General features: G+C 43.1%; 1 pseudogene; it reads left to right on the plus strand.

Moving 5' to 3' along the window:
- The first annotated feature begins 6,532 nt into the window (after positions 1–6,532).
- Positions 6,533–7,662, plus strand: LOC103727188 (annotated as a pseudogene).
- Positions 7,663–8,057: the final 395 nt, after the last annotated feature.

The raw sequence follows: 8,057 nt of genomic DNA on the forward strand, positions 1-8,057 counted from the left end.
CAGCTGTGACTGCGGTCTCTGGAATGATGCCACACAGTTAAGATGGTCTCCTCACCTCAATTAACCTAATCTAGGTACTCCCTCACAGGTGTGTCCAGAGGCTGACCTAATCTAGACAAACCCTCACAGGAGTGCCAGAGGCTAATGTAATCTAGATAATCTGTGACAGGTGTGCCCAGAGACGAGCCTCATGGGGGAGTCTAGGTCCTCAAACTTTGACAGTACCAACCATCACAGGTAATTTCCACGCATCAGACTAGAAAGAAAGGATGTTCTTCATAGGACCATGAGGAAATAGAGCATGGCTGAGGTATCTCTGATCTTGATCTTTGATGAAGAGCAATCAGATTGCAATAGCAAAGAAGAGTCAGGAACTAGAAAACATGTAACTCGATACGGTAGCACACTAAAGGGAGAAGAGAGAAAGCAACATAGAGCTGAGACAATAGTGAATGAGCATCTCCTCCAAATCAAGGTCAGGTCCCAGCCAACAGTGTCCTGAAGGTCAGAGGGTACAGATAGCATAAGTGTCTGAAAATGACACCCAGACAAGTCATATAAAACTTCATAAGCTTAATGATTAAGAAACTATTTAAAAAAGGTGTTTAAGATGAGGTCATATGACTGGCAAGGGAGAAAGAACAGGAATTTTATCTAACTCTGGATCTAAGATGAAGGGTCAGTATGTAAAGTGCTCGCTTCACAAACAAGAGGAGAGGAGCTTGAATCTCATATTCATGAAAAATTCCAGAGCAGCGGTGTGCGTCTATAACACCCGCCCTGGGCACAACAGGGAGAGTCTGGGACAATATGCCAGCCAGACTAGCTGAAATGGTGAGCCATGGATTCAGTGAGAGACTGTGCCTCAAGACAAGGTGAAGAGCGATAGAGACAGCACACATTGACCTCTGCTCTCAACATACATTTGAATGCACAAACACATATACACACACACACACACACACACACACACACGCACACACACCATACACAGAAACACACACACACAATACCACACAAACACACATACATACACACCACACCACACAAACACACATCATACCACACAAACACATACACACCACCCCACACAGACACACAAAGGAATTACATGCGATTTTATCAAAAATACCTGTAGGCAACAAAAGAGTAGAGTTACGTATTGAAAGTGGTAAGAAAAAAACTCTAACCAAAGTAAAATCCTATAATTTGCAAAGTTTTTCTTCAAGGAAGAAGGGAAATGATGATGTTCTCAGTCATGCAAAAGTTGATGGAATTTGAGGCCAATACAATTGTCTTGCAAGAAATCATTAAAAGAGAGACAGAAGATGACAGTCAAAAATTCACAAAGATGGTGAAATGAGATGTTTATTAGGCATCCCATCTTGGGGCCTGAGGCATGCCAGCTCCTAAGAGCCTGAGTGCATGTGCTGGACCATGTGAGGAAGTTATCACACAGGGTGAATATTTTTCTGACCTTAGGTGATTTTATATTGATCTCAAAATTCTGAACTCAGGATTTGGCGGGCAGGAAAGAAAATAACTAGGCAGCCAAGATGGTGGTGATGTGGCACAGGGTAAGTGGTCCAAAGTGATGGATGGTGACGAGGACAAGGATTGGGAGGAGTGTTAGTTCCGGGACCCAGCCAAACACTCCCCAAGGGCCTGGTCCAGGGCAAGGTGAACGTGGGAGCTTTAAGCTAGACATAATCTTGTTTCAATCAGAGAACTTAACATGGGACTCCAGTGAGAAGATATCCCATCACTTGTTCCCTCTGACCATGGAAGAAGATGTGAAAATAGCAGACACCAAAAAGGCCAACCAGATCCTGGATCATGAAAAAGAAAACACTCAGTCCATCTGTCTCCTTGAACAGAAGTGGAAAACTGTTTTTCTCCCTTTAGTGAGGAAATCATACCAGTAAGTAACTGCTGCCTCGATTTACTGCACAAAATAAATGCTCTTTCTTAAACACATGTATAATCACATAAACAGGGCAATGGAGAAAAGAGAACAGGAACCAGTGGGATTGAAATTATGACCCCCCCACAAACACCTTGAGCCTAGAACTGTGGTCAATTCCCATGAAACTGAAGCTGTAATCTCTTCCTGTGAGATGGAGCTGTGCTTCCCTTCCATGAGCTGGAGCTGTGGTCCCCTCCTGTGACTTGGAGCTGTGGTCCCCTTCCATGAGCTGGAGCTGTGGTCCCCTCCTGGGACTTGGAGCTGTGGTCCCCTTCCATGAGCTGGAGCTGTGGTCCACCCTCCTGCCCCCTCAACCCCCTGTGAACCTGGTGCTCTGGTCCCCTCCTGTGAGTTGGAGCTGTGGTTCCCCTCCTATGAGCCTGGAGTTGTGGCCTCCAACCACGAGCCATGGTTCTACATGCCTCTGGTGGTAGGCTGATGGTGACGCAGATTGGTGGATGGAGGATTTCCTGATGTCCAGTCTTCTCTGAGTGACTGTACTCCACAAAACATCCTCCTATGACATATCAAGTTTGCAGGCCAGTGGTTTTGACTCTGTATTGGGCCTATGCTGGAGATGGGAGGTTTCTGTGTTTGCAGATCCTAGTCTTGGGAGGACTGATTCTCAAAAATGGATCTCCTACCTCCCTTGATGACCAGCTATGGTCTTGACTCCACACATGGTCCTGGGCTCTGGGCTTAATGTTGGACTTTTCCCATTCCTGGGCACCAAGAGGTTTTCCATCACTTTTCTAGTGCTCTTCTGCAGATCCAGTGTACCTTCGCCTGAGCCCCACAGAAAATGGAAATCAAGTAATTGAACTTATAGAGATAAAATCACAGTCTGAAAAGTCAAAAAGTTCACAGTGACATAAAAATGAAATAAATACATGCAAATATAAAATAAAACAAAAAAAAATTTAGTGCTGACTCATCTCACCAAAAATAGTTTATACCAAAAAATAGTAGCAAGAACATACTGTTTATCCATGTCTTTGTAGACAATAATGTAAGTAAACAGAGGTAAAAGGGAGCATACACATGCATGTGTATGCTCATGGATAAGGGGGAGAGTGACATGAGAGAGAAGAAAATCAGGAGTATTTAAAAACATGGAATTAGGAGAGATAAATTGGAGAAAAAGAAATATGTATATGTGAGAATTTCACAGAGAAATCTGTTCAACTGCAGGATTAATAAGAGAATTAAAATAAAAGTTAGACTATTATAGCATTACATGACCGAACACTGCCATAAAGATAGCACAATGTGATGTGAAAGTGTATTCGAGCTAATTTTAAGTGTATATTTTAAAATCTACTGAAAACTTAAAACCGTCAAATAAGCAACTATAATTGACAAGCTAGAACAGACAAAAATGGGTTCATATAAAATGGTTACAAATGAGACAAAGCAGAAAACAGTGGGACTGAAAAAAGGAGAATAAAGAGCATGGGTGAGAAACGGTAGAAAAGGCTTGACAGATATCACCTAGTAACAGTGTTTCAAAATCACCTATTGGAAGGGCGATAATCAAGGCAGAATAAAAATTCAATTTGGCTATGTTTAACAAATAAGAGTTTAATTATAATAACATATATGCATTGCACAGGCTTGTCACATCCTTTTATTTAATGCATATATGTCACTATAATTAAACTCTTATTTGTTAAACAACATATAGTCAAATTTAATTTTTATTCTCCAGTCCCCATCCTGGAGTGCAGTTTCTTTATAATGGACAAGGTCACTCATCCGCCAATCTTCTATTAACCAGAGACAAAAATGAGGGGAAGACCTTTGAGAGAGGCATTAATTATAGTGGGGTCTTGACTTCTACCAGCTTTTCCAGTTCCTGCTGCAGGAATGCCACCCCTCCCGCCAGAGAACAAGGAACTACGCTATGCTTGGGTCCAGTCCTAACCAACCAGCTGCCAAGCTCCATGTGACCCCCAGAGCCAGGACTACTGTTAGACTCCCAGTTCTTCTCAGTGGTACTGGCCAAGATCACCCTTACGACTACACCCTGGCCATTTCCCTGGCTGGTTAGGCTGGTGCGCTAGCAGAGGGAGGGGGTGCACGCATCACAATGGGCACTATGTCATGGCATGAGGCCATTGGTCATCTGTGAGATAAATGTCTCAGTGGGTCCTGGCACAAGCTCAGTTACAGATTTGGGGAAAGTCTTCTGAAGAGATGACTAGAAAGCATCCCAGGCCTTTGGGAACTCTGCGCAATCTTTCTCCTTCATCTCCTCCTCCCTCTATTAATATAACTTTCCTTCGATTCCTGCCTGCTCAGACTTCCACCTCCAGATCTGCCATACAGACCAATAATCTTTCTGTTTCCCGCTTTACCTATTTCCCTCCTATAAAGAACACTTCCTTCCATTCCATCTTAATGGTCCGAATGGCCTCCTCTTCCTCTATGGACAAACATCCCACTAAATGACCTGTTATTGTTTCTCCCCCTCTCTATAACTCCTCTAAGTTTCCCCCCACTCCTCCTAACAGCCCTGTGAAACCCTTGGTGTTCTCATGCCCATCACGAAGGCAGCTATTGACTGCCAGACTGGGTAAGTCACAGTTTGATCCTGAAAGTGGATTTAACTGGTAAGGGTGCACACCAAATTTTCAGGACAGTGGGTCCCTAGAATCCTGACCTGGTGAACATGGGGAAGGAAGGTTGATGAAGCCAGTACTAAGTCAGGAACCTTTGGGTATTGACTTCTCCACTGGCCCTTTCTTTTATCAGGCTGTCAGTGAGAAATACCTCAGACAGTCTGAAAGAAGCCAATGTCCTAGCAGGCTCCTTCACAGTCACCAGAAAGCCTTTGTATTCCCAAGATAATGCGAAAGGAGTTTTATATGGCTAGTGAGTCTCGCTCAGCATGTTCTTCAGGATCCAAGAAGGAAATGGCCCAAGACACAGAGACTGTAAGTGAAGGAAGTTGGTGGAATGAGAGACTTCCATAAATATGGGGTCTTCACCAGGACAGCTCTGGGAGGCACAGAATCAACACAGGTGGTAAGAAGCAGAGGGTGTGGCAGAGTCACCTGGCAGAATTCTGGACTCTTACTAGCTGTGTGACTATGGATAAAATATTAAATATGTTCATGACTCAGTTTCCTTCTAATTAAATGGAGGTATTTAAGTAGCTTATTAGTTTGGAGCTATAGGTTAGGAAGTGTGGGAAATATGCCCGAGACAGCACTAGGTACTTCAGAATAATTTTTAAAGACAGCAGGCAAGAGAGGCAAAGGACAGTGGGACATGCTTTTACACATATGTAAAATGTTTCAGAGAATGCATTGTTTTGTGCTGTTCCAAGTTAAATATATAAAATTTTTAAAGAATATTTTGTTATTACAATAAATCCTATAGCACATGAAGCAAAATTATTAAGTCAACATGAAGTTCGATTGCTTTGACTATAAATCTAAAGTAAAAACTAAAGACTTTATAAAGAAAGTATAATTGATAAAGAAGGGGGCAATGAAATGGTTTATTTAGAAGCATAATTGACAAAAATGGCAGACAAGTTATGGACAATACACTACAAGGGTAATTACTAATAAACTATAACAAATATGAAAAATATGGGTCCAACTAGCAAGCTTTAATCTTAAATGTTAACACTTGAAATTGACTATGTTTATGACAGGCATTCAGAGTGGAACAAGATGCAGGCCAAATCTGTACACTGTCTATAAGAAACCCACTTTAAATACAGACACACATGCATTAAAATAAAAGGATGGCCCTAGTAAGTTGAAGGGTAGCTGGACAGGCAAACAGATACAAAGTAGCTTTTCACAACCTCAGAAATTTGAGGTTGTGGAAGTCTAGTGGGTGTCATTCATGTGCTTACCAAAATGAGAGGTGCTTCCCTGAATTGTGCACAGATGTATACGATGGGTCTCAGATGCCTTCCTGTGACAGTTCCATCCCCAGTGAGCAGATGCTCACCTTGCTAAGAGGACAGGATGTTGCATTTATACTCACCTGGCATTCACTCAACAACATTAATGATGACAAAGACTTTTGGAAATTACACTCAACTGTACAGGGTGCTAACTTTTACCAGTTACCATTCAGGTAACTGAGGACTCAATCACAGGTCCCTGTTCTCCCATCCCCATCAAGCACCAGCCACACAATGTGTGCCACACCGAATTGGAACTCCAGACTATGAAACTCAGGCAGAAGACTGCAGTCAGCCTAATGAAAATCTCCATTGATTTATCTGTTTCCTTTAACTCTGCATCTGGACAAAATGGAAAACAAAACAGGGTTTTGAAGGAAATAAAGCCCTGTAAAGATGCAAATCTGCACAGCCCACAGAAACCCTGGTTCTTCCCATAAATCGGAGAGACTTATATATGGTTTCTGATCTTAGCCAGTGTATACAACAGAGATCAAGGGAAAAATAACCTGAGATAGACTGGATTTCACGAATCTGGGCATCAGGGTCCTTGGTAATCATAGTTCTTTATTAACTTAATAAATAATGCTGAGCTCACTGGGTGTGGTTGGTGCAGCTTTCTATTGCAAAACTTGGAAAAGATGGTGACACCCGTGGCTCCCAAGGCGCCCCAAGCTTCTGGACTTTCTCAGCTCCCTGTGTAATCTGCTGGTGTTGGGAATGGTGAGATCTGGGAAAACTACCTTTGTACAGAGGTTCACAGGACACCTGCACAACAAAGGCTCTCCACCCTATGTGATCAACCTAGGGACCAGCTGTGCATGAAGTCCCCTTTCCTGCCAATATTGATATTCGTGACACCGTGAAGAATAAAGAAGTCATGAAATAATATGGACTCAGGCCAAATGATGACATAGCGAACTCACTCAATCTCTTTGCTACCAGGTTTGATGAGGTGATGAAATTTATTGAAAAGGCCCAGAATATATCCAAATATGTCCTGATTGACACACCTGGACAGATTGAAGTAGTCACCTGGTCAGTTTCTGGAACAATCATCACTGAGGCCTTGGCATTCTCATTTCCAACAGTGGTCATCTATGTAATGGACACATCACAAAGTACTAACCCAGTGACCTTCATGTCCAGTATGCTGTGTGCATGCAGCATCTTATACAAAACCAAGCTGCCTTTCATTGTGGTCATGAACAAGACTGACATCACTGATCACAGCTTTGCAGTGGAATGTATGCAGGATTTTGAGGCTTTCCAAGATGCCTTGAATCAAGAGACTACATATGTCAGTAACCTAACTCGTTCAATGAGCCTGGTGTTAGATGAGTTTTACAGCTCACTCAGGGTGGAGGGTGTCTCTGCTGTGGTGGGCACTAGCTTTGATGAACTCTGTGTGCAAGTCACCAGTGCTGCAGAAGAGTATGAGAGGGAATATTGTCCTGAATATGAAAGTCTGAAGAAGTCACTGGCAAGTGCACAGAGTGACCAGCAGAAAGAGCAACTGGAATGCCTCTGGGAAGATATGGGCTCTGTAGCCTTGGACACAGGGATGGCCAAAGACAGTGTATCTCCTGTGCTGGACCCTTCTGACTTGATCCTGACTCGAGGGACTTTGGATGAAGAGGATGAGGAAGCTGACAATGATACTGGTGACACTGACCACAGAGTTACAGAGGAAAGCCACGCAGAGCCAGCATCTCAGAATTTTATACAAGAATCAATGACACGGTACTACTGGAAGAGAAACAACAAGTAGGGCCTCTCGCTGCTTCTTGTAGCATCTCACTCATTCTACGAGTCTGAGATTTGGACCTCTGTAAAGAGACTCCTTCCTGTGATTTGGGCTGCAATCAAGAGCAGTCTTCTTCATGACAGCAGTGTTTTTTGAGGAAAATATGGCTCAGGTGTGCCAGGGTTAGAAGACAAGGACTGGCAGGTGGCTGCCAGTCCTTGGTTGGCCTTTCATAGTGTTTATGCAAGGAAGAGTGTATCACTGCTCTGGAAGCTGGTAGTGCTGCAGCCTAAAACTTTACGTTGCATCATTTGAACTCAAGTACTTTTGCTGCTGATGGAACAGAGAGCACGTACTGTTCTGACAACAACCTCAGATCTTTACTAGGCGGATCCATAGACTCAGTTTTCCTAGGATTG

Source organism: Nannospalax galili, unplaced genomic scaffold (genome assembly GCF_000622305.1).
Source record: "Nannospalax galili isolate Female #2095 unplaced genomic scaffold, S.galili_v1.0 scaffold488, whole genome shotgun sequence".
Lineage (NCBI taxonomy): Eukaryota > Metazoa > Chordata > Mammalia > Rodentia > Spalacidae > Nannospalax > Nannospalax galili.